The 27803-nt window shown below is 33.5% G+C and overlaps 1 long non-coding RNA gene across 1 annotated transcript; it reads left to right on the forward strand.

Annotated features, from left to right (window-relative positions):
• Nucleotides 1–352: 352 nt before the first annotated feature.
• On the forward strand, nucleotides 353–27723 carry LOC122237643. Its single transcript, XR_006216234.1, has 3 exons — nucleotides 353–429; nucleotides 22017–22125; nucleotides 27381–27723. It is a non-coding gene; the product is annotated as an uncharacterized LOC122237643 (long non-coding RNA).
• Nucleotides 27724–27803: the final 80 nt, after the last annotated feature.

The raw sequence follows: 27803 nt of genomic DNA on the forward strand, positions 1-27803 counted from the left end.
TTCTGATTGGTTTTTCTGCCTCTCTCATTGGGTCAGGTAGCTTTTTCTTCTAATCTTCTCAGAGAACCTTTGCCTTGAAATAGAGTTTTCTGTCCCTCTGAAGTGCTAAGTGCCTTACTAGCTGGTTATTTGCTGAAAGACCTGTGGGGAGGTAGGGGTCTTTCCTTCCCCTCCTTCAAGAGCAGATGGATTTTGCTTCTACCCTCCCCCCATCCCCAGCAGCAGTGTATCTTTGTAAGTGATCTAGGACAGGAGTGTTTCTTGTTTCACCAGCAGTAGAATATGGCTTTATGATCACATGAGAAAAGAAGCTAAGGAGTAGACAGGGTTCTGTTTCAGTGTTCCACAAAGGATGGCAGCCAGGTCTCTCGCCTTTTCCTTAACCTGATTTGCGAGCCCACAGTCAAGGCTTGTGGAAATAGCTGCTGGGTGAGTGTGGGCTCCATATATGTCTGTGGCTCCCAGCTAGTTTATACTGTCACTGCAGCACACACTCAGGCTTTAAGATGTGTAAAACCTCAATTGTTTCCCCCTTTGTTTTCATGGAAAAGTTTGGTGCCACTCTGATAAAAGTGAAACCTTTCATTTGCCCTACATCTCCTTGGAATCTAGTTGGAATGGCTTTCTTCCGATCACCCTTCCCTAACTTGATCCTCAAAGTTGAACATACCACACTGAGCATAAGTCTAGTGTTATAAGTGATTCACTTTTCACAGTTCCTAAAATTAAAACTAGGTTTTACCTAGTTTTCAAGAGAAGAATAATATTTTCTAATATCAAACCTGATTAGGTGTTGGATTCTTAAGAGGAAATATACATGTCTCTTTTGTAGCACCTCCAAAGAGTTTGTTCAAGGGTAATTTGACTGTGGTATTTGCATAACTTGCTGACTTTATTATTTGACCCTTTTATAAATGACAAATGTACTGTATAATTTTAGGGCTAAATGTTATGTTAACCTGTATATTTTGAAAGTGCAACCTAAACAAAGTCCAGAATTACACTTACATATGTTCACACCACAATAATGATTTTTTTTCTAAGTGAAACATAGAGAATGAAAACAAAATTTCAAGTCTTATTTCAGCAATTAATTTTTTCTCCGACCTTGAAGAGGTAATTTAATTCCAATTTTCCTTTCACGTAAATATTAGGGTGCTCCATCTCTCTTTAAAAAATCATGTCAATTAAGTAGTCAATGGTTTAGATCCTTCCAGGTGTATGAGCTACTCCCTGAGTGTAAATTACATTGTACTAACTGCATTCAGCCACCAGCGCTTGAAATTCAGTGAATTACTGCTCTGCTGCGCTAAATGTTCCCCTAATGACTTGAAAGAGTCCATGTACTTTTTAAATTTTCCAGCTTAAATACTAGGGGTTTTGTAATGTTCTTTACAAAAGTTGAAGAGAAGTAATATCTTATATATGGCATATTTTCTCACTACTAGTAGAAAAACAAAGCTGACAGGAAGCTTGAACACTAATTAGATTTTACAATACACCCACTGCTTTTAATTTATGAGATGTACTTTAAAGGAAAAAGAAAAAAACATGCAAGTTAAGGATACTATTTAAATTCATCATGCTGAACAGAATTTCTGAAGCATAAAGCAAAGGGTGTCCCAAAACACTTGGTAGCATAATACCTGTCAAAATACTTGCTAATTAGTAAAATCTAAGAGCAGTTCCTAGTGAATGTTGTTATCCGTACTTTCAAACAGTACATTTTAAGGTCTTGAAACATCACTCTGTGTTATCTTCAGAGAGCATTTCCTTGAGACCTTTGTTATGTACTGAAATGTGTTACAGTTTTAGATAAGTATGCCTACGTGGTTATCTATTCAATAGTATTTTTTTAATTTGATCATAATAATTTGTTGTTATACTTGGGTTTCCACTTTAATTAATTTCCAAATCTGTTGATGTAATTAAAGATATTACTAACTTGAATGTAATTTGGTATATGATTAGTTCTTCATCCGAGTTTCAATATATTTCGCGAGTATGTTATTTTGGCATCACTTTCTCTTTCTTGATATGAGAGCACCCAGGGATTGTGTTACTTTTTCCCTCCCTTCTGTTCATGTTTTTCTACTCTTGTGATATACATTCACCTCCGATCAAGTACTTTACAAACCAAAATCTCTGATCTCTTCCACAGAATCAATTTACATTTTTATACATATCTGTCTTATAATCAAGTGTTAAAAATAAAAATAAATAGAGGTGCCTACGTGTTGTAGTTGGTTAAGCATCCGACTCTTGGTTTCTGCTCAGGTCATGATCTTGCGGTTTCGTGAGATTGAAACCCAGGTCGGGCTCTGCACTGGCAGCATGAGCCTACTTAGGATTCTCTGCCTCCCTCTCTCTGCCCCTCTCCACTCACGCTGTCCCTGTCTCTCTCAAAATAAATAAATACAGTTAAAAATATATAAATAAATAAATCTTGTCTACTAGGACATTTTGTGCTCTTGGCATGTCTCTTAGATATTCTGTCCCCAGTCATATTTGACTTTTCCAAGTGTTACACATTTTATAATCTAAGTAATATATGTTCATATGGTATTTGGAATCTTATTTCCAAGGGGTTCAACACAACTTTCTGTTTCCCTTCAAAAGACCAACTCTGAAAGATCTGTGGAAGGAACGACCATGGCACACAGGAAATACCGGAGAACTAAAGAAAAAAAAACCTTTAATGTATGGAAACTTGGTTTTATATTATTCTTACATTTTTATGTTTGTCTATGCATGTTATGGCGGATGAACATTTGGGTTGTTTCCATTATAACTATCATAATAAATACAGGTCCCCATTTTGCCTGTTTATATACCATTAATAATAAACTTTTAGATACAAATTTATGTACAATTATTGTCTATAAACACCAAATCCACCTCTTATACTCTGTGATGTAAAGTTGGCACTCAGCAAAATATATTACTCATACATCCTTGTCAGTTTGATTCTTATTGCATTTTTCCATTAGGAGACACTAGAAGAAACTTAGGAAGACAGGAAGGAGAATGACATCTTTCCCTATATTCTTGCCAGAATCACCTAGCTGAATTAAAATTTCATCCCAGCACCAGCAGGTTGAGCCAGATTCTTCTGACAGTCCCTGAAGCGGTTCCATTGACACCCATATATATATATATATATATATATATATATATATATATGTGTGTGTGTATATAATATGTGTGTGTGTATATATGTGTGTGTGTGTATATATATATGTGTGTGTGTGTGTGTGTGTATACACATACGTGTGTGTGTGTGTATACACACACACACACACACATATATGAAATTTATTGTCAAATTGGTTTCCATACAACACCCAGTGCTCATCCCAACAGGTGCCCTCCTCAATGCCCATCACCCACTTTCCTCTCTCCCCCACCCCCCATCAACTATTCATTCTTGACAGATCTGAGCAAGAGCATTCCACAGTACTCTTCTGAAGTCCTGAGATACAAGAATATGTAGGTGATCCATTCCTCAAATATCTGAATTATAATTGCAAAAAAACCCTTATTCAACCTTTTAACCTCCTGATTTCTGGAAACCCAACCTCTCCCCTTTTGTTTTCCTGTCCTTATGTTGATAATGTTTCCCACACTCATATTCTCTGGCTCTGTGTTTTTTTGTTTTTATTTTTTAGACTTCTTGCCTCTGTAAACAATTCCTTATTGTCAATCTATTATTTTAAATATTAGTACGGTTCCTGTTTTATTGGCTAGTCTCTGACTGATAAAAGGTATTTAAGGTCCTGACTATGAATTGCAAAATTAATTTCCAAAAAGCTTTTGGCAATTTATATTAATGGAATCAACACATGAATATGCATTTTTCTTTATGTCTTTTTACTCACATACCTAGTTTTAAAATATTTATCAATGCTCTAAGTTACAAAAGAGATTATTTTACTTTAATTCATATGTATTTCATCAAAAATGACTTATTTTGACATAAAACCTGTTGTTCACAGGTCTTACCTATTTTTAGATAATTTTAAAGTGCTTTGAATAGATATTTTGCTGACAATATTCAGATTCATTTTTATGAACCACAACGTTCACACAAACCAAGTATTTTGTTTTTCTGGATAGCATTTTAAGAGTGGGAAGAGAGAATATACTTTAATTTTCTGTCTTACAGCCTGTAGATTAAAGTTCTATGTGATTCTTATAATTATTAAATTACTCTACTTATAAGTAGAAATGTATTGGAATAGAAAAGTAGCTTTGAGAGGCTAGGTGGCTGAATCCATTAAGCATCCGACTCTTGATTTTGGCTCAGGTCATGATCTCGTGGTTTGTGAGATCGAGTCCAACATAGGGCTCCTGGCTGCAGGCACAGATTCTCTCCTTCCTTCTCTCTCTGTCTCTCTCCCGCTCATGCTCTTTCTCTCTCTCTTTCTCTCTCTTAAAATAAATAAATAAACTTAAAAAAACAACTAGCTTTGAGACACTTCAGTGTACCTACAAGTACCACTCACAATTTATTTGAAAAAACAATTAGAACAAACTATATAAAATATAAGATAATTAATGTGTTTCCTCCTGCTGTACCAACTCCTGCCAACAGAGGTATCAGGGATTCATTCATATATAATCATTTTCTCTTATTTCAAGTGAAATAACTGTGTATCACCTATGTCTTTTAGCCTTCAGTGTTTATTCTTCCTATTTAAATCCTTAATGCTGTAGTCATTTTTTTTTTTTTCTGAAATAACCTAAATGAAAAAAAAATGTATTTGCTGTCCTGGGATCATTGTATTTTTTTCCAATATACCTAAACATAGTTTCATTGTTTTAAGTTTATTTATTTGTTTTGAGAGAGAGAAAGAGAGAGGGGCAGGGACAGAGAGAGAAGGAGAAGGAGAATCCCAGGTAGGCTATGCACTATCAGCACAGAGCCCATATCATGAGATCACGACCTGAGTTGAAATCAAGAGTCAGATGCTTAACTAACTAAGCCACCCAGGCACCCCTGGTAGTTTAAATGTTAAGTAAGCTCTCCATTTTAGAATAGTTTTAGAGTTACATAAAAGTCTTTAAAATAGTAATGAGAGTTCTCATATACCCCGTAACCAGTTTGCCCTTTTATTAACATCTTACATTAGAATGGTATACTTATCACAATTAATGAACTGATACATGATCTTTGGCTAAAATTCATCTATTATTCAGATTTCTTTAGTTTTTATATAATGTCCATTTTAATGTTCCAAGATCCCAACCAGAATATGATATTACATATGTATTATGTATGATATTACATTACATGTTTCCTTGGTCCCCTCTTGGCTGTGACAGTTTCCCACACTTGCCTTGTTATTGACGATGTTGACTGTTTGAGGAGTACTGGCCAGGTATTTTGTTGGATGCCCTTCTGAATTTGTCTGAGGTGGTTTTTTTTTTTTTTTTTTTTTTATGATTAGAGTAAGAGTTATGGATTTTTGGGGAGGAAGATCACAGAGGCAAAGTGCAATTCTCATCATATCATATCAAAAGTACACACCATCAACATGACTTATCACTGTTGATGTTAACCGTGATCACCTGGCTGAGATAGTGTTGCTAGATTTCTCTACTGTAAATTTACTATCATGCTCCTCTTCATATTTTACTCTTTAGAAAGAAGTCACTGTGCACAAGTTGCACATAAGGAGTAGGAATTTACATCCTCCCTCTTTGAGTGCATATAATCTACATGAATTATTTGGAAATACCCTAAATGAGAGAGTTCTCTATCATGTTCTATTTGCTTATTTTTTTCAATCATTTATTTATATCAGCATGGAATCATAGATACTTATTTTATACCTTAGGTTATAATCCAATGATACTTTGTTTATTTTTATGTTCAAATCATTCCAGCTTTCACCACTGAAAGAACTTTCATTTGTTTCCTGTATCCCTTTGACATATGTGTTGTGTTTTTAATTGGCATTTATTTACACTCTAGCTCTATAAGATACTTCAGGGTCATCTTGTTTTTCCCCTGCTTTCCTCCTAGAATCAGCTATTTCTCCAAGAAGTCTTGGTTACTTATATTGAAGAATGGTATTAGAAGATCTGGATTCTAGATACATTCATTCCTACTGGGATGACCTGTCTTCTAAGTCCTCTAAACTGAGAATAGAAGCAAATACACATATGCATGGTACACAGTGTATATACACATATCTGTAAATATACCTCTGTGTATCCCTTTCTGTCTATATTAAGCTAAATGTGAGTTTATATTGACACCTCCATCTCTATCCCATTAAAACATGTACTATTCTACCAGGCTTTTTTGCTTATATATAAACTTTCATTCCAAGAGTGAAAAATCTGGCCCCCCTAGTCTCCTCCATTGATCACTTAATTGTTCAATTCGAGTGTTCATGCATAACAGTTTTAGAATTATCAACCTGTAGCTCCATGAAAAAGAAAAAAAAAATTACCAACAAGAGTATGGTACTTAGGTTCAGTTCTTTTGCTTTAGTCTATGATCACCATTCATTGTCCAAGTTACTTAAGTCCACACATTTCCCCCACCCACTTTAGTGAGGTTATTTCCCACATTATAATTAAGTTAGATTCTGTTGTCACAGTCTACCTTCACTCCTGGAATCCCACAACTTTCTAAAGGATTTTTTTTTTCAATTGCAAACATTAGGGATCACTCTTTATGCAATAAATTTCCATTTGTTTTGCAAATGCAGTGTCCTGGATCCACCGTAACTTATTTCAGCAGCCTAAAAAATTCCCTGTGTTTCACTTGTTTTATCTTTTGCATCATTCCCATCGTTCTTGAATGTTCTGTTTTCTTTGCTTCCCCCACTATTGATTTGCAAACTCCTTGGGAGCTGCCAACCTATAATCTGAAATTGGCCTCCTTATGAGGAGAGCAAAAAGAGACCAAAGATGCAGACCACTCCAAATTGGTAGCTGGTAGGTTTAATAAGCAAGAGGATTTACTTGTATTTATTTTTTAATGTTTATTTATTTTTGAGACAGAGACAGAGCATGAACAGGGGAGGGGCAGAGAGAAAGGGAGACACAGAATCTGAAACAGGCTCCAGGCTCTGAGCAGTCAGCACAGAGCCCCACGTGGGGCTTGAACCCATGACCTGTGAGATCATGACCTAAGCCGAAGTCAGATGCTTAACTGACTGAGCCAACAAGGTGCCCCAAAGGAAGAGACTTTACAAATGAGGCTTGTCTTCAGTGGCCTTGAGATGAATAGATCACTATGCCTGCCAACAAAAATTAACATTGGCTAATGAAACAGTAGAAATTTTAATTAAATGACTTAGGGAGTTCACAAATGTTGAGGGGGAAAAACAGGCCTAAGATATGGTTAGAAAAATATAATGCAGGTTGGAATCAAAAACATATTTAAATCCTTACTAGGAAAAAATCCTGGGGAGATACCAATATTGGTAGGAATGAGCTTTATACACCATTGCTGCCATTCTGCTTCTGCAGTTCTTGAAAATGAGAGGCCTCATGGTAGGAGAGAACACTACCAGCATTCCCATGTTCCTTATGGACACCAAATTTCAAATCAAGTGTAAAATAAAAGGGTCTGCATTAGTTTCCCGTCTCTGCTCTAACAAATGAGGATAAGATTCATGATTCGAAACAACAAAAATTGAGGCACCTGGGTAGCTCAGTCAATTGAGCATCTGACTCTTGATTTCAGCTCCTGTCATGATCCCAGGGTTGTTGGATTAAGCCCATGTCGGGCTCCGTGCTGAGTATGGAGAAAAAAGATTTTCTCTTTTCCCTCTGCTCCTCTCTCCCACTTTCTCTCTTTGTCTCTCTAAAATAAAAATAAAAATAAAAATAAATAAATAAATAAATAATAAATAAAACAGATGATTAAAAAAATAAAACAACAGAAACTTTTTCTCTCACAGTTCTGAAAGTCAGAAGTCAGGAAATCAGTATCACTGGGCCAAAATCAAAGTGTCAGCAGAGCTGTGCTCCCTCAAGAGACTCCAGGGAATACTTGTGCAGGTTGACTTTTCCAACTTCTGGTGGCTGCTGGCAACCCTTGACTTGTGGCTACATTACTCTAATCTCTGTTTCTGTGTTCATATTGTCTCCTCCTCTTCTGTCTGTGTCAAATATCTCTCTGCCTCTCTCTTAAAAGGACATTTTTTATGGCATTTAGAGCACCAACAAATCATCCAAGATAATATTGCCATCTCAAGATGGCATCTAACTCAATCACACCTGCAATATCTTTGCCATATTAGGTAACAATTAAAAGTCTAGGGATTGGGGATGAAATTTTTTAGGGGACCATTTTTAAGCCTATCACAGCATCTGAGTGTTTGAGTCCACATTACAGAACACATACCACATTACACACATGTAGAAATGTGGTTCATATTGTGGACAACTAGACAATAAAATATAGTTGCATTTTACCAATTACAATTTGGGCTCCTCACAAGATCATTTCTACTTACCTGAATTTAACAGAGTAGTTAAAAGAAATTATACCATATTACAATTCAGACTTAGAAAACATTGAATAGCTATCTTTAAAATTAAACTCAGTTAAGGTAAGAAAGTTACAGCCAAAGAAATATGGATGGGTGTTCCTTAAGCATTTGCCCTTAAACTAAGTAAGTTATGTATTTAATAGAAATTTCTCAGGTTCCACAGTTAGATTTCTGATTATTTGGATTGGACAGAACATCAAACTCAGTTAAGACTACACTAGGGTCAATTCTTCGAAGTAGAGCTGTACTGGCCATACAATCAGGCCTATGCTAGACCCATGTTTATGAATTGTAAAACTAAACCTTGACAGGATCAAAATAAAAAGCCAGTAAATTAACTGCCTGTTAAACATAGCATAACACTTTTGGGAAAAAAAAAAACCAACATAATCCATTAACTCAAAAACATAATCTAATCTTTCAACAATGTGGCACCAAACATCAGCAAACAAACAAACCTTGTCAGACTTATGAGAAGGAGGAAAATGTGATTTGCATGGGGGACAAGCTCAAGTCAGTATAAACAGACCTAGACCTGACACATATATTGGAATTAGTAGTCAAAGATCTATAAATATGTTACAATTGTGGTATAATTGTATGTTCTGTAATTAGAATTACTGTATACATGTCCAAGGACTAAAAGGAAACAGTGCCACTCACAATTTTATTATATGAAATTGGTGCTGCCTTCTGCCATCTCTTATTTAGACTTTTATTTTGCGAAGTGAGGAATTTAATTCTGATATGTCTAGGTATGTTTTCCTTTGTCTTTATCTTATTTGGCTTTAGTTGTGGTTCTTGAATCTGTAGCTTTATATTTGTTTTTTAATTTGAATATGAGTCTTTTTATTGTCTACAAGTATTTATTTCTGCATTCATTACTCTTTCTTATCCCTTTCTAACTCAATTTCAAAGTTTATGAAACTTCTTATAATTGTTCTATTAGTTACTGTCATTTTGTCCACTTTTTTCTGCTGTGTTCTTTTTCTCCATGCTTCAGTTAATACTGTTTCTATTACTTTGGTTTCAAATTCAACAATCTTTTCTTCTGTAGTATCCAGTTTGCTGAAGGCACATCCGCTAATTATTTTATTTCAGGTATTCTATTATATAGTTAAAAATATTAAATTATACCAAGTGTGTTTTCTGGTCATAGCAGGAATTAATTAGAAAGGACTATGAGATTGTATGGCCCTTACCGGGAGCAATTGATGGGTTCAAGAAAGACAATAAAGCCCGACAGTGATTAATCAGCCACTTGAGGCTAAATGAGAAAACCAGAGATTGCCTCAGCAACATATAAAGTGATTTTCATCTGCAGTAGAGGGCAAGAAAGGCTGCAGAGTCCAGGATCAGGGATGAAAATTAATCAAGGGTAGATGAATTTCATGTAAGTTTTAATTCCAACCTTAACAATTTTGCTACGCCAAGGCCAGGGCTGACACTGGGAGCAGCAGAATCGAGACATATAAGAATCATCTGGGTGGATAAATTCAAAGACTTTGAAACTTCAGATTTCCATGAAATATTCCTTGACCTATGAAAATGCTCCTCCTTTCTATTGAAGGCTGGTGCCCTTCTTTTTCTTAGACAGAGTATAGGCAATATCCACTTTGCTAGGTAACACACTACTCCCCTGGTGTGTGGTCCACGTCTCTTGCTTCCTCCTACTTTTGGTGCTGAACTTTCATTAGTAGAGGTAGCACATTGCACATTTTTGAAGAGATCCTTACTATTTACCAAGAGACACAGAAAGGTTTAGATTTTGAAATAAACCAATAATACAAAAGTGTCCTTGTCTGTGGGCAAGCATATCTGCCACTTGGGCTGTATGTCTTTCAGCTGTAACGGATTCATAGTATCTTGATGGTGCAGAATATTATGAGAAATTTGTGCAAATCTCCCAAGGAAAATAAAAATGTACATTAGAGACCTGGAGCAAAGCTTTGATTTCTACAATAATAAATTGCCATTTGACAAATAGCTCTGTTGGTACTTTTAGGTCTTAGTAGAAATGAAGCATTTGACTTTAAGATATTAAGAGTGATCATGTGGTCCAAAGTGTCCATCAAGCATTAATTTCAATCTGACTCACCAAGTCATGATCTCAGGCACCTCCGGCAGCAATCTGTTGTAGTTTGGAAACAGTACTTTTAAGTTAACACACAGCAGGCACTTATGTCACTAGGACTATCAGCTCCATTGTCACTTCTCCTTCAACTTTACCTTTGACCACATAAGGGTGTCTCTTTTGACCAACTAGGAAATGAACGAAAAAGCAGAGACTAGTCTATGATGGATTGACTTGATATTTGGGTACAAACCCAAATATCCTGGTACAAACCAGGATTATATACTTACTAATACTAATATCCTTTTAGGGATATCCCTAAAAGGTAGTGAGTACAAGAAACCCTCACACTGAGCAAAGCTTTGGGCAGTACATCTAGCTGTCGAGCTTGTTTGGAAATAAAAGTACTCAAGTAAAAATATATTCAGATTAAGGAACAGTAGAGTATTGCTGGTTGGCCAGGGGCCTAGAATAGTAAAGATGAGAAGATTGGTGTAAACACACAATGTATTTCCTTGTACGAAATGTTGTTTATGAATTATACTAAAAATTAAATTGTCTATGCTTAAGAGTACTAAAACACCAAATGATAAGCCAGTTGAAGCCACTTCAGTATCCTACCTATGAGAACTGACAACTGTAGGGATAAGTCTGACTCCAACAGTCACAGGAATTAAACTCCTAAACTCAACATGGGAGAACCAGTTTGATAACTGGAACCAGGAGTAGTGTTGGGCCTTTCCTTTCAAAGAAAGAAGGTGGGGAAAAACAGCCAAAGTTTCTACCTAAAGGTGTATTTTATAGAAACTGATTACCCAGTGAGTTGGAAGAATGTATATACATTCTTAATAGTGATGAAGAACTCAGTTAAGCCAATCGCTGACTATATGTCTGACTTTGTATTGTTGTAAATATGTTCATGACATGGAAGCTTCTAATTTCCCCCAATTCTTGCTAAAGAGTGTGCGCCTGATGAATGAGACAACACACACACACACACACACACACACACACACACACGGAAGCAGAAGTGATGTGTGTGTATACGTGCAAACATAATGGTCTAAAAGAGAATTTTTTTAAAAGGAGAAGGGTAGTGCATAAATTTCCCAAACATCCTACAGAAAATGAGTCTGCAAATAAAAATTTACATAGATGTGATTTTAAAAAATATGAAGATCTAATCATTATAAACACTGAGAAATTTTACAATAATGAAACAAAACACAAATGTGTGATGTTAAAGAAAACCATCTAAAATGTTAAATACATGGTAAGCAAAATTTTACAATACTATATATGAAATAAACACTAGTTTTAAAACTGAATTAATGATAAATTTACCAATTCACCTAGAAAATAAAAGGATTATTTTTAAGATATCTATTTCCATTTCAAAACAAATTAAAATGTAACTTCAGTACATCAAAAATAAGAGTACAAAGTAATTTAAAAGGTACCAGATTGAAAATACAGGTAACCTTCACAAGAATGAAAATCCAATTATTATTATATTGTTCATTAGTAACTGCAGGAGACAGAAGTGAACGTAATAAGGACTTGAAACTACTGTGAAAAAAATGACAGTCAACATTCTATTTTATGCACAAAGGAAGATCCATTCAAGAATAATAAAAAGCACTTTTTCCTGACATGCCCACAGCCAAAGACTTTACAACTGAAAAAAACCCATACTGAAATATTGATAGAAATATACATTTCTTCAAAGCACGCATGCACATACCTGCGCATGTTTTGTAAAGAAAGGCTTTTTGGTATACAGAAAGCAATGCTGATTACAGAAATGGAAAAAAAATACATTGAAATGTTATTACAATTTTTTAAACGTTTAAAACAATATATGTTACTGTATTAAATCAAGGTATGGAACATGCATGCAATTGGTGGGTAATTAAGCCCATTCAAGAAATACAAAGTGATGAGCACCCTAGAAGCCTAACCTATGCCCTCTGCCAGTAAGCTCCTCTTCTATTGTCACTTTTACACACAGATTCATTTTGATTTTTTTGAACTTCCTATGTAAGCAATCATATCGTAGTATTATTTTCTGTTGGATTCTATCACTCAGTATCTGTATCATTCATCCATGTTGTTACAGATGATAGAATTAGGCTTAAGTTCTTTACTGTACAGAATCCCATTGTGTGGAGCCTAAGTTTTTGTTCTGAGCAGATGTTATTGCCTCTTAATTTTTTTAAATTTAAATTCTTTTTAATGTTTATTTTTGAGAGAGACAGAAACAGAATGTGAGTGGGTTAGGGGCAGAGAGAGAGGGAGACACAGAATCCGAAGTAGGCTCCAGGCTCTGAGCTGCCAGCACAGAGCCAGATGCAGGGCTCGAACCCATGGACTATGAGATCACGACATGAGCCAAAGTTGGACGCCCAACCGACTGAGCCACCCAGGCACCCCATTTCCTCTTCATTTTTAAAGGATGTGATTATAGGAAACAGAATTCTGAGTTAACCTCTTCTTTTCCACTTCAAGACTTTTAAGATGTTGTCCAATGTTTTCTTGCTCACATGGTTTCTGATAATTTTTTTTTTTGTGCCCTTATAGGTAGAGTGTTTTGTTTATTTTGATTTTTTGATAGATTTTCTATCGTATTTGGTTTTGGTTTTAGCAGTTTAATAGAACATGATTGTTTTCTTATTTTTTAATGTTTATTTTGAGAGAGAGAGAGAGAGAGAGAGAGAGAGCGAAACCTGGCAGAAAGGGAAGGAGAGAATCCCAAGCAGACTTGCCAACATGGGGCTCGATCTCAGGAACCGTAGGAAAATGACCTGAGCCGAAAGCAAGAGTCAGACGCTTCACCGACTGAGCCACCCAGATGCTCCTGTTTTCTTACTTTATTCTAGTACTTACACTCTTTGCTATTCTCTGAGTCTCTTGGATCTGTGATTGGTGTTATGTCCAGTCTATATTTCTGTATATAGAATTTTGTTATGAAATCTAATTATATGTGTAGTGCACTATTTGAGGTAGTCTCAAAGATCTTGGATGCTATTTTCTCTGTTTTTTATTTCTTTTATTATATTTTAAATCTTTCTTTTTCTATTTATATATGCTTCAAGTGATTTCTACTGATGTATCTTTACATTTATGGACTGGTAGATACTGCTGGACTTGGCTCTCTCTTGAATGAAGAAGTCAGTATCATTAAGGATGTGATTCAGAAAATATATTTAAGTCTCCAGATAGCTGAAATGTGTAGAAGTCTTTAGAAGGGCTGTTCTCGTTACTTAAATGTTACAACTGATGGAGAACAATGTTTATAAAATCTTCTAAAACAAAACAAGTAAGTCTAGAGATGATATTCCATTGGTGATATAGGAGAACTGTTGTAAGATTGTATACATGGGCTGATAACATTTCAATGAAGTGCTATTAACATAATTTGGTAAGTTTTATTAGACTTGGAACCTGAAAGCCTAACTTTAATTGCAATTTTAAAACAGGAGAGCGGTGTTAAATGATGAAAAATGTACTTATTTTCCATGGGTCTCAATTTCTGAGGTTTTTAGTTTATGAAATAGTCAGGTATTTTAGGTCTATTTTTAAAACAGAAATATAACAATGCCGTCATGTGGACTTTCTCTAACATTTTGCTTTAAAAGATTCTTAATAATCTCATCCTTTACATATAACCATTTTACTAATGAGAGCTAATTTTGATGGCCCTAATACAGTTCCCATGTATTTTATTTTATTTTATTTTTATTTTTATTTTTTTTTAATTTTTTTTAATGTTTATTTATTTTTGAGACAGAGAGAGACAGAGCATGAACGGGGGAGGGGCAGAGGGAGAGGGAGACACAGAATCTGAAACGGGCCCCAGGCTCTAGCTGTCAGCTCAGAGCCCGACGCGGGGCTCGAACCCACAGACCGTGAGATCGTGACCTGAGCGGAAGTCGGACGCTTAACCGACCGAGCCACCCAGGCGCCCCAGCCCATGTATTTTAAAATGTAAGACTTCCAAGTGTCCTGGCATAAAGGCAGACCACTAATTCAAATCTATTCCCATATCATACAAAAATTAAATATATTTGTGTGTGTGTGTATGTACACATATATTTTAAAATAAAGCACTATTTTTAGTTTTAGGTTTACAGAAAAACTCAACAGACAATACAGAGCATTCCCACATACCTACATGCCTGTTCCCCACCCCCCCTCAGATGCTCTATTCACATCTTGCATTAAAAGTTCACAGCAAGGTTCACTCTTTGTTGCACAGGCTATGATTCTTGGCAAAAGTATGATGACATGCATGGAGCTACCATTAGAGAATCATACAGAATAGTTTCACTGCCATAAAAATCATCTGTGCTTCATCTACTCATCCTCTTTCCCCTTAAACCACTGGCAACCCCTAATCTTTTTACTGTCTTCATAGCTTTGCCTTTCCAGAATGTTATGTAGTTGAAATCATACAGTATGTACCTTTTTCAGTTTGGCTTCTTTCACTTAACAATGTGCATTTGAGTTTCCTCTGGGTCTTTCCACGCCTCAGTAGCTCATTTATTTTTATCAATGAATAATATTTTAATGTATGGATATACTACAGTTTATCCATTCACATACGGAAGGGCATCTTAGTTGTTTTTATGTTTTGGCAATTATGAATAAAGTTGTTATAAACATTTACATACAGGTTTTGTGTGAACACAAATTTTCAAATAATTTGGGTAAATTCCAAGGAGTATGATTGCTGGAATATCTGATAAGTGTAAATTTTTTACTTCTCTCTACTAAAATAATGTAGAAAAATGAATAACCAGGAACAATGAGTAACTCTAGTATCCCAATCATAGTTTCTAAATAAACTCCCATTAAAAGGAACCAGGATAAATGGACCATTCTTGGTTTGGTGTAAAATGAGCTTAGAATATTCTTTTCTATGCAAAGGCAAGAAATCTATCAATGACTACATGTGTCATATCAAAATGATTCAGAAGTGAACTTGAAGAAATACTTGATCACCAGAAAGAACAACCTTTTTGGATCAACACACACCAAATATGTCAAGATAGACAAATTGTTAATAATAATAATAATTTTAAAACATTTTTTATCATATTTGGAGGATGTTAGAGAACCAATTCACTTTGGTTGCATATTGGTTGAATATTCAACAGGAAAACATTCAGGATTTTTTTTTGCCTTTTCTTTTTAAAATGTACCATAGTGTCACCAACAATAGAGAATGAAAAGTGTCTCATAGAAATATCCAAACTAATGAATAAATAAATGATAGACTATCAGAATTTGCAAAGCCCCAATTACATAGTGGATCTATGGAATAATCATAAATAGTGGTTAATTAACATCATACACAGAATAATTAGATAATAATCAACATCTATAATAGTTTGTTTTTAATTTTTTAATGTTTATTTATTTATTTGAGAGACAGAGAGAGAGAGAGGTAGAGAGAATCCCAAGCAGGCTCCATACTGTCAGCAAAGACCCCCAACATGGGGCTCAAACTCACAAATTGTGAAATCATGACCTGAGTCGAAACCAAGAGCTGAATGCTTAGCTGACTGAGACACGCAGTCACCTATAGGAGTTTTGATAAATCCAGTCTACCTGAATAAGCTTCTAGATATAACTAGCAAACTTTCTAAAGCACAGTAAACCAAGGGGAATATTAAATGTTAAAATGGGATACCAGGAGTAAAATCTAGATTGTGAGAACCATAGGACAAATGACCCAATTTCTAGAACAATTAAGTTGAAAGGGTAATAAAAGCAAAAGAGGAGATTAAGTGACTTAAGAGTGCAATTTGTAAATTTTGCTTGGACCATAATTCAAGCAAATGGACAGAAATAGAAATTAGGATCCATCAGGGTAATTTGATATATATTTGATGATATTAAGGAGTTTCATTACAGGTTTTTATAGACTTAAAAGCTGTATGTTTCTGCTTTACATGAACTGTTGTATTTTAAGGATATATATTAAATTATTTATGTATAAAATAATATGATGTCTGGAAGAGGCTTCAAAATGATCCAGGAGAAGGAATGTGTAGGAATGAAGTTAAAGTATAATTATCCATGAGTTAATCAGTGTAGAAGCTTGGTAATGGTTATATGATTTTCAAAAAACTATTATCTTTTTTACTGTGTATATTATTTTTCCTGCTTTAGACTTAAAATTGACTTGTAGCAACACCTTTACTTCACAAAATACAGATTGTGTCTTATTAATAGTTGATCAAAGTTCTCATTTTTATTGGGCAAAATAAAATAGTCCAAGAATATTAAAATGAATCAACTTTATTAAAGTTATTTTAAAATTGTTTAGAATTTATTTTTTCAATAGTTTATTCTTTTTAATTTCACTATTACTTCAGGATTCATGTAGTCATTGAAGATCTCTTATCAGATTGTAGGAACTATGATATTTTACCATATATTCTGTTTTATGTAGCATATTATGATTTCCTAGATAATTTAACTTAAAATGTATGTTGGAGGAGGTATGGAGTCTAACTGACATAAAACACTGATGTTATCCCATAGTGAGAACATAATATCTTTTCCAAAGAGCTTTGAAATTAAGACAATTGAATTATATGGATGTGATTTAAAATATGTTCTTTCTCCCCTAAATAGTAAGATTTCTAGAAGTTATAAGCAAGTAACCTATAATTAATGAATAAAAATAAATATTACTATCTTATTCTTAATTTATCTTTACTCATCATTTCTATTCTCTACAGAATATTTTTATTATAGTTTTTCTAACTAGTGCATATAAATCTTTCCTCCTCATTAAGTATCTCATTGAGAATCACATAGCTTTAGTATTATTCAGAGTGTGATTCCTTTAACAGTATATAATCTCAATACATATTTTTGCTATTAAATTGCTTCATTGGATAAGATTGCCAGTGTGCAATTGTGAAGTAAAAATTCCTCCATTCATTAAGTTTCAATGTAGAAAATGTCAATCCCAATGAAATTGTAAACACCTGTATTTATCGTGCATTCAAGATTCGATCTCAAAGACCCAGTAGGTATATTTTATGAAAATGATTGTACTCTCCTCACTATAGCTTGGAAATCTGACTGTGAGAAGAGTTCAGTTACATATAAATTAAATAATGACATAAAGGAAATGTAAAAGTGACAAAAATGATACACGGATAGGGTTTTTCTTTAGACCTAGTTTTCAGTTCTTAACTTAAATTTCCTCTAAAGGGAAGAAGAATTGAAGATCACTGAAATATATATGGCTCTCTTCTCAGAAAGCGCATTCAATTCTTTCAGGCTCAAAATAAAAGGGAAAATATTTAGATGACAATCAAATTATGGTTTAACATTTTCATTCACTTTATTTTAAAGACACTTTTTTCACTTAAGTTTCTATATAAAAATGATACTGATTTTCTGGTTGCAGCTAAGATTCCCACTCTGTTTTGTCAGTAACACTGCAGAGGATAAATACATCCATGAGGACACAGTTATTTTGTGCTTAGAAACACGTGAAATTGTAAAAATCTCACCAATAATACAGATTACATCAAATGTACTTCTTCCATACTGAACTATCACATTTTTATTAATTATTTGATAGTTTTTGAAGTAATTTTAATATAGTGAAATTTCTAAAAACAGTTGATTTTCACTCTGGTGTATTCTATTAGATGGGTGTTACTAATTACATTCTTAATTCTAATTGCTATGTGTTTTATGTGTTTTTTGGTCAGTTTGTATAGTTAGTGTGCTGTTTCCAAAGGTAGGATACATACTTCTGGGAGTTGGGAAATATACTTTTTGTTTCGTGTGTTTATCAGCATATTGCTTATAATCAGGGTGATTACATATTCTTATTAGTCTGGAACAATTATGTTTTACATATGTTGTCTTTAAATTCCATTTGTTTTATATTCAGTCCCAGATTTTTCATATTATCTCTATCATTATAATTTTTATTTGCATGAATAAAGCCGGGATGAGCTTCTTAAGCTTCCTTTTTATACTTTGGCTTCTGTCAGACTCTCCTTTAGCAGTGACTGAGATGCATGTGCTGTGACAGCATTTTCACTTCAGCATACTCACATTCTGTGAGATGCAACATAATGAATTATCTCGCTTTCAAGGAAGTATTTAATGCTGCTCTGCGTGACACATGCTCTATCAGCCATTGAGTCGTACAGCTCATGTCACAGGACAACCCATATCTTATATAAAGCCAGGCCAGCAGATATAGAAGTTGGAGGGAAATAGGTGAGATTACAGGTCCAGTGCATGTAAAACATGTATTGGAAATAGAACATGAGTTGTCTTAGTCTAGATTGTACAGAGTGGTCTGGATACTCTCGTTATGGTAATAGCATAATTTATAGCATCACATAAATTTATACAATGTATTTTTATCATTTGTGATATTCTTTTTCTTTTTTTTTGAGAGAGCGTGAGTGGGGGAGGGGTAGAGGGAGAGAGAGAGAATCTTTTTTCCAATGTTTATTTATTTTGAGAAAGAGAGAAAGTGAGGGTGCGTGTTCATACATGAGCATGAGTGGAGGAGGGGCAGATTGAGAGGGAGAGAGAGAATCCTAAGCAGACTCTGCACTGAGAGCAGATGGGGGACTCGATCTCACCAACCGTGAGACCATGAACTGAGCCAAAACCAAGAGGTTCTTTTTCTTTTTAATTTTAAAATGAAACATCCTGGGGGTCCTGACTGGCTCAGTCAGTTGAGCATTCAACTTCAGCTCAGGTCATGATGTTGTAGTTATGAATCCGAGCCCACATCAGGCTCTGTGCTGACAGCTCATAGCCTGGAGCCTGCTTCAGATTGTGTGTCTCCCTGTCTTTCTGCCCTTTTCTCTCTCTCTCTCTCTCTCTCTCAAAAATAAATAAACATTAACAAAAATTAAAATGAAACATTTTACAGCTATAGGCTCAAAAAATACATAAATTGTATGTCAGTGGAAACATGAGTATTGAATTTCTGCTTTTGTAAGTGAGAGATATGATTGTGTAACTTGTGCAAACTATTCATTTGACACCCAATCTGAGGGCATAGTAGTTTTATTGACTATATGGAAATCATAAGATGCAAATTTTCTGAAGAAACATCAACATATGACTTTCTTAATAGATCAAATGACTATTGTAGTAAATTCTAAATTTAAAAAAGTGAAGATGAATTATTTATGCTTATAATCATAATATGAAAACAAATTTCAGTGGAACACAGCATCATGATATAAACAATATTCTTACTAAATTAAAAAATATATACTCTTGAAACTGGTATGAAATATATATATTTAAAATCCATCTAAGCTGTGATGTATAGCAATGAAATAGAAACTCTGTGGTCATGTTCTTTCTTGCCTGATACCAATTGAATTAAAAAATTTTAGAATCTTTGATTCTTAAGATTCTAAACTTTTAAAAACAAGTTTAAATATTCTACAAAGTTCTAAAATAATTTTGTAAATACGCTTTCTAATACTTATTGTGATTAAAAAAAAGTCAGTTGAAAGCTATCAACCAGAGTAGTCAAGAAACAATATGTAACAGACAATATTTACTGACAATAAAGTCATAAGCAGGTTGAAAGTGAATTATGTTTCTTTAAAAGAAAGGGAGAAATGGAAGAAAAAAACTAAGATGAGAGCTTCAAAATTATCTTCAAGATTTACTTTTGAATTTCATAATTGTACTTTGAAATATCTTAAATTGTAGGAAGAATCTATTGATAGAAATTTCAACTTTTAGTTGTATTTAAATTTCTATGTAATAATGGAATGAGATGGAATTCAGAAGCCTAAGTTGCTTTATTATCTCATTCAAAAGAAATCAACTTGTTTTATTATATGTAGCTTATAAAAATGCATATCAAAGTCAGATATCTTCAGTGGAAGCCTAAAGACAGGGTTAATGAAACTACTTGGGCTGAAACCTATAAATTTAGGTTTTAATATATAAAATAAATTATAATTAAAATATCCTTGATCTGGGGCATTTGGATGGCTCAGTTGCTTAAGCATCCAACTCTTGATTTTGGCTCAGTTCATGATCTCACAGTTTGTGAGATCTAGCCCACATCAGGCTCTGTGCTGACAGTGTGGAGGCTGTTTAGGATTCTCTCTCTCTCTCTCTCTCTCTCTCTCTGTCTCTCTCTCAAAAATCCTTGAGTTAGTTGAATTTGCTAATCTACTAGGTGTCTCAGTGTAAGAGTGTGTTTTTTCAATTAAAAATAAAATAGTTTAGTAGTTAATATATTAACCTTAATAAATTATTAAATAAATTAGGATTAATAGATTAACTTCATAAGTTAATAGATTTATCTTACAATTCTCAAAGAAAATTTCAGGCAATTTTTATACAAAAATAAAAATTACGCAATATTGAAAAAGTATATATATTTCTTAGAAAACTCCAGTGATAGTATTAGTGATAGTTAAGAATCTGATAAGATATATGAATAGTTCCAAATATTACTTCTTGTTTGATGTTGTTTTTCAATGTTCAGATAATCAAAATTAAAAAATAATTTTTTTGGCTTTCAATGATGGGATATATGCCATTTTACTTTTAGAAGAATATGTTTTAAAACTGTATTTCTAAAGGAAGCAAAGTTAGCCAATTTAGTAAAACCAATTTTTGACCAATAAATAATTATTTCAAAAAATAAAATGTCCCAGGTCATCTTACTTATAACACAAAACAAAACAAAACAAAACAAAGCTCCAAAAACTCTTGAATTTAACAGCTTCTCAGTAAGTTATGCTGATTCTGATTTTTAAGTTATGCTTATTCTGATTTTTCTTCAGAAAATACTAGTTTTATAGGTGTTCAATCCTGGAGACTTCTGCATTTTATTTGTGTTTCAACTTAAGGTTTAGCAAGTCAAGATTTAGTCAGTTTTGTAGGATTACAATTATGTATTTACTTGCTTTGCCTGCTGTTTACATGGTTTACATTATAGTTGAAGAAATATCAAGTCAGAACTCAAAAATGCAGTTCTGGTTTTTATATATCAAATTATTCAAATACTAAAATGTGTTCTGTTAAATATTTCACATGTACCTAGATATCCAGATTCAAAAACGACATATATTGAAACTTAAATGAACCACAATAAAAAGCTTTCTGACCTTAAGAGGTATTAAGTGAGATAATTTTCTTTTTTATCATGAAGTTATTAAGGCTGAAAAAAAATCTCAAATAATCTTTTGAAAGAGGAGTTTACTGGTACTTATACTATTCTAGATTCACTGGAAATTCTTTGTCTTTAACTGTAATGGTTCTTCATTTTGCTTTATGGAGATCTACTTCTGGTTCTTAAAAGTTTCTAGGGTTATGTTTGTTCATTAATGCTTTTAATGTTCCTTGTTATATTGCTGCTTCAATTTTTACTGTCTTCCTCACATCAGGTTCTCACAGCCTGGAGTTTACCTTGAGTCATAAAAATTTGAGATTGTGACCTAAACTAATGATGTAGAACACTGCACAGTTCTACAGGGCTCAGTAGGATTAATGGAGGTTTGTATACTTTTAATCAAGTGCTATAATGAACATACAGTGAATTTTGTAGAATGGCTACAAGACAAATACGCCTATTAGGAGGGAAAAAGATGATGTGATGAGTCACATAAATAAAATGATCAGGGTAGAGAAAGTGCTACAGATCTCTAGTTAAATATGAGAATCCCACCGAGTATTTGCAATGTGCTCTTAGATAATGGCCATAAATAAGCATATATTCTATGTCAAATAGTTAACTTTTACATCTGTAAGGCAGAGTGAGATAGTACAGATCTGAGTAACAAAGTATATGGAAGAGGAATATTGCTTCCAAGGTTAGATGTACCATTTTTATTAAAATTTAACAATAATCATAAAAATCATAGATTTGAGATGTAAACTTAGGTTTTGTGCCAATTTATCTCTTGACACTCATCATATCAGATTGCTTCAGAGAACTGAGCTAGTTGGGGCAGAACTGCCTGGATCTAAAAGGTCTGAGAGGAGTGAAAACTGTAGATTGTTAATGGTTACCTGAAGCTTTATGCGGAGAAGGATTTGGGGCTACTTCTGAATTCAGCAGGCCAGAGAACCTCTCTGGAAGAGGACAGTCATGATGCATGTGGAGGGGTGATTTCGGTGGCATGATCACCATGCATTTCCCATCCAAGTCTCGATTTTTTTCAAAGTTAAACAGATCAATATCAGTGTGAATATCAATATACATATCTCTTAAAGCATAGCCTCCTTGTCTTTTTTTCCAATGATCTACATTGTAATTAGTTTTACATAAAGAATCTACCTATGTGTAATTGTATTCTTTCTTTAAACAGTTATTTATTTTTAATGATTTTTTTTTATTTCTACATCCCCACTTTCATTTTTCTCTTGGCCCCTCTCCATCCTCATTATTACTTAATATCACAGCATCTCACCTATTCTAACAACATAATGTATATCTTTTGGTATTTTATTTTTATACTCAAATAACCCTATAGATACATAAACTCTTTTTTTAAAATGTTTTATTTATTTTTGAGAGAGACAGAGACAGAATGCAAGTGGGTTAGGGGCAGAGAGAGAGGGAGACACAGAATCGGAAGCAGGCTCCAGGCTCTGAGCTGTCATCACAGAGCCCGACTCAGGGCTGGAACTCACCAGCCATGAGATCATGACCTGAGCCGATGTCGGATGCTCAACCGACTGAGCCACCCAGGCGCCCCGATACATAAACTCTTATAAATAGGTATACAGGCATAGGTATATATGAAACAAATTTCTGTTATGATTTCTTTTATTTACTTTAAATTTTTTAAATGTCTACTTTTGAAAGAGAGACAGAGCATGAGCAAGAAAGGGGTAGAAAGAGAGGGAAACACAGGACTGAAACAGGCTCCAGGCTCTGAGCTGTCAGAGCAGAGTCTGACGCAGGGCTCGAACTCATATACCGTGAGATCATGACCTGAGCTGAAGTCGGACGCTTAACCAACTGAGCCACCCAGGCTCCCCTGTTATGATTTCTTTTAAAAAATAACACATTTTGCATAATTCCAAGCATCTTGAAATTTTTTATTCTCACACAACAGCATAAGATGGACATCCCTACATAATATGTATTAATACTCTTTGTCATATTTTTTAATGTCTATTAAATTCTACATGCCTTGTATGTACCATAATTTTTAGTCATTTTTATATTGAAGTGCAAGAGATTTCTTTCTATGCTTACCTATTATAGGAGATCTTTGCCTATTAGAAATATGTTTCAATAACATCTGCTAAATATTTTATTATTTTTTATAATTACATTTATGAATGGAGTCTTTGGTGCCTATTCAAACATAAATGGCTCTTCTTTTAGAGTTCCTGAGTTTAAAATCTTTATAAGGTATGTATCTTCTAATTCTAGAATGTATATGTACTTTTATTCATATTCGTTAAGGTATGCATATTTTTTTAAGACTAATCCTATCTGACTTTTGTTCATTACATAGGTGACTGTCTCTCTTTTTAAAAACTCAAATGGATACCAAAATATGCTAGAAACATTAATTAAATAATATATCTCACTTCAATTTATCATATTTTAATTAATCTCCTATATATTGGTATCTACTACATTATTAATCTCCTTCTATGCCATTCCAGCACTACATTGATTTAATTACAGTGAGTCCATAGAATGTTCCTCTGATGAGCTATTCCCCCATCATTGTTATATTTTAGCATTCTTTTCTTGACTACTTTAAAAAATTAGTTCTTTCAGAAGAAATTTAAAATTATTTTACAGAATTCAGAAAAATAAAAATAACAATGATAACTCTTAGGGTATCTTCACTGTAGTTTAATTTAATGAATAGAAGTTTTCTGAGAATGTATGTATTTATAATATTGTCTTTCCAACCAAGGACAAAGCATTTAGGAGAGGAATAAGACATTCCTCTCAAGACATTACACAAGACATTAACATACACAAGACATTACAATATTTGAAACCCTATCAGTGTACATTTAGTATATAATCAAGAAACTTTTTCACATAAAAATAAAATTATTATATAAAAATAAATCACATCCATGAATAAACAATGCAAAAAACTGAAGTTTTAGCCAGCAAAACTCAATAATGATATTTGAATTCAGTATAAATTTAATATCAAAACTAGAAAACATTCCTTTTATGTGAAAATTTTGTTTCATTTTGATACTAAGTTTATACTGAATTCAAATATCGTAAGGTTCTCTGTGTGTCATTTGATCACTTTCTTAAATGCTTTGCACAATTATTTTTCACCCTAATTATTGGTAGTAGTATGTTTGCCATCATTTTGAAATCAGCATAGTTTTGAGAGAGATATAGTGACATGTACTTTACATAAATATATATTTTATCAAGATATCCCTACATTTCTAATTATTTTTAATTTATGTGTTAACTCATACCCTATGAGCATTGTGGTTTATTATCATATATTTTTATCATACATTTTCTCATCATTGTATTTATTATATATACATTGTATATATAATATGCTATATAATATTCTTTTTATTTTTATTATTGTTTTTTATTTAAACTCTCATCACCTGACATTATTATTATCTCTATTCTTCCTGTGTCTGCTTCCATTTCCTGGTATGTTTCACCCCATCTCCTCAATAAGTTTGATACAAAAAATTGTCATTTTAGTCTATTTTTTTGTAAAAGAATATATTACTGGATTTAATTTTATGAATAGGTAAGGTTAAGTTGAGGTAAGGACTCACTTCCCTCAAGGACTTGGGTATGATTAGGGTAATCATATCTGGTAATGATACTAATTTAAAATCATCTGTAATCTCTCCTCTGTTAGTACATGTTGAATTTTTACCTTATAATTCTTATAGTAAGAAACACTGTTGATACAAAACACAACAGAAACTTGAATAATTTAAGCATAAGTGATAAAGATTTGTTAAGTAAAACTATTTTGTTTCCATCATTTGCCATGAAGCTGTACAAAATGTAGATACCTGTAAAAATTAAGTTAACCATTTTATTTATATATTGGACACATTTATATAGAAATAAGTTCAAGTTAAAAAAAATATCAGAGCCAATATAAATCTGCATATGTAAGGAAACTAGATGATTATTTAATTTGGGATTACATCTAATAGTAGCATTCGTGAGAACTGTGAATTCTCTTTTATCAGTTCCTATAATGAAAACACAGTTGATTCTGATACAAATCTGTATTTCCTACAATGTTCCTGTATTAAGGAACACTAAGTAGAATTTTCCTAGTAGCCCAGGAAAAATATCCTCTTACAGTGAAGTCTTGGGTTTTTTCTATTTTGAATGATATTTACTTGGTACCCCTTTGCCTGGCTCTTTTTCCTAATTGCTGGAAGTCACTGATATTTTGTAATGATAACAAACAGAATCTTGATGCTCAATGTTTTCACTCATTGACTTCTATAGGAAATTGTTCTCTCCAGCATGCATTCTGAAATTCTGGCTGCCCATGTTACTGGTTAATGACCATAGCCCCATGATGCTACTGCCTTCTGGATCTCTGTAGCCTAACTGTGCTGTGTCTGTGTTTTGTATGTTGAACAATGAGGAAAACATTAGAAAACTGAGTAGGTCATCTCCTTCATGTACTCATATTTGAAAAAAGGGTCCCCTATTGACCAGCATCATTAAACATTCTTCAAACAGTGCTCGTCAGAGTTTTCATGTTCTGTGTGTAACTAACATTTACTGAGAACAATAGTCCTACAAGATAGATTTACATGAACATCTAGTCCATTCAATACATATACAAATTAAAGTGAATTTATGGTTTATTTATTCTATTAATATTGCTCAATTTCAACTGGTATTTTGGTACTTTTTTTCCTAAGAATGCAGAAATAAATAAATTAGTACAAAATATCCAATATTATTTGTATCAATAATTTAAAGAATGACACATTTAATTTTTCATGAGCAAGTAAAAAAGAATAAAATATGTTTTACTGTAAATGTTACTACATTTTTCTTGGGTAGTAATAGCCTGAAGCATTACAGTTAAAAGCATGTCTTTATAGATCCTGTCACAAAGTATCATATAGAGCAGGATTTTATAGATTATGAAGTAGGATTTCATAAAATGTTTGTGAAAGCAATTTTCCTAATTTCCCATCAATATTTAAATACTTTTCAAAGAAAATACATTTCAGTAGCTTTCAGAATTACATCATTGTTCAAAAAATAGTATAATAACAAGCCAGAAATCAAATTATAACTTTTAAAAAGTAATGGTATTAAGTGCCTTGGATTTCTGTAACAATAACAAATGGAAAAGTATACAGTTGGAATTCTAGTTTGTGAAGCTGTTAAGAAACACCATGTTCTCCAAATGTTTTGTGTAATGTTTGAGCAGATATTTCTTATGATTGTGAATTCAGAAACCCCATTTCTGTTCTTCTCTTTAATACTGTATGATTTATGGAAACAATAACCCTTATAATCTTCTATTCACACACTCTTTCCATTTGGCTTCTGGCTAGCTTTGCCTAAGGGAGGTAGTCTTGGAGTGCTGAAAGTTAAGAGGAAGGAGAAATAGTGTTCTTTCTGTTTCAATTTATTGTCTGGCAGTGTCTGTCCAGCAACATCGGACAACAATGGAGTCTAGGAGACTGGTCAGTTCTAGCATCCCCAGCTTAAAACATTTTACCAGGCATTAGTGTGTCCCTGTTTGCTCCAGCATCATTCAAATGATGTTTCTTCTGTGTTTGCATCACAGTTCTAGGGAACACATGTCTGACAAGTTCCTGCCTTGCTCACCTTGATATTAAATCATCCCACATGATATTAGAAGAGCAGCGACAAGTGAGACACTCACCAGAAGAAAGGGGAGTCGATTTTCCTGCTTTTACTAAGCTCTGGGTGACTTCATTTCTTTTTTATCCACTTAATTATCTCAACACTTTTTTATCCAGTTAAATGCTCTCTTTTCAGAATATCCAGAATCATTCGTTTTGTTGACTAATGCTTACTACCCAACTGATGCAATATGTAATACCATAAAATAACCCAAAGATTACAAAAGGAGAATTTTTTTCCTGAAATGTGTTGGAAAAAATAAAACCTGGATCATAAAATGGTGGATTTAATCAGTTACTCTGTCAATAATCATAAAATCACCTTTGTTAACCTAATCATATTA

Source organism: Panthera tigris, chromosome B1 (genome assembly GCF_018350195.1).
Source record: "Panthera tigris isolate Pti1 chromosome B1, P.tigris_Pti1_mat1.1, whole genome shotgun sequence".
NCBI lineage: Eukaryota > Metazoa > Chordata > Mammalia > Carnivora > Felidae > Panthera > Panthera tigris.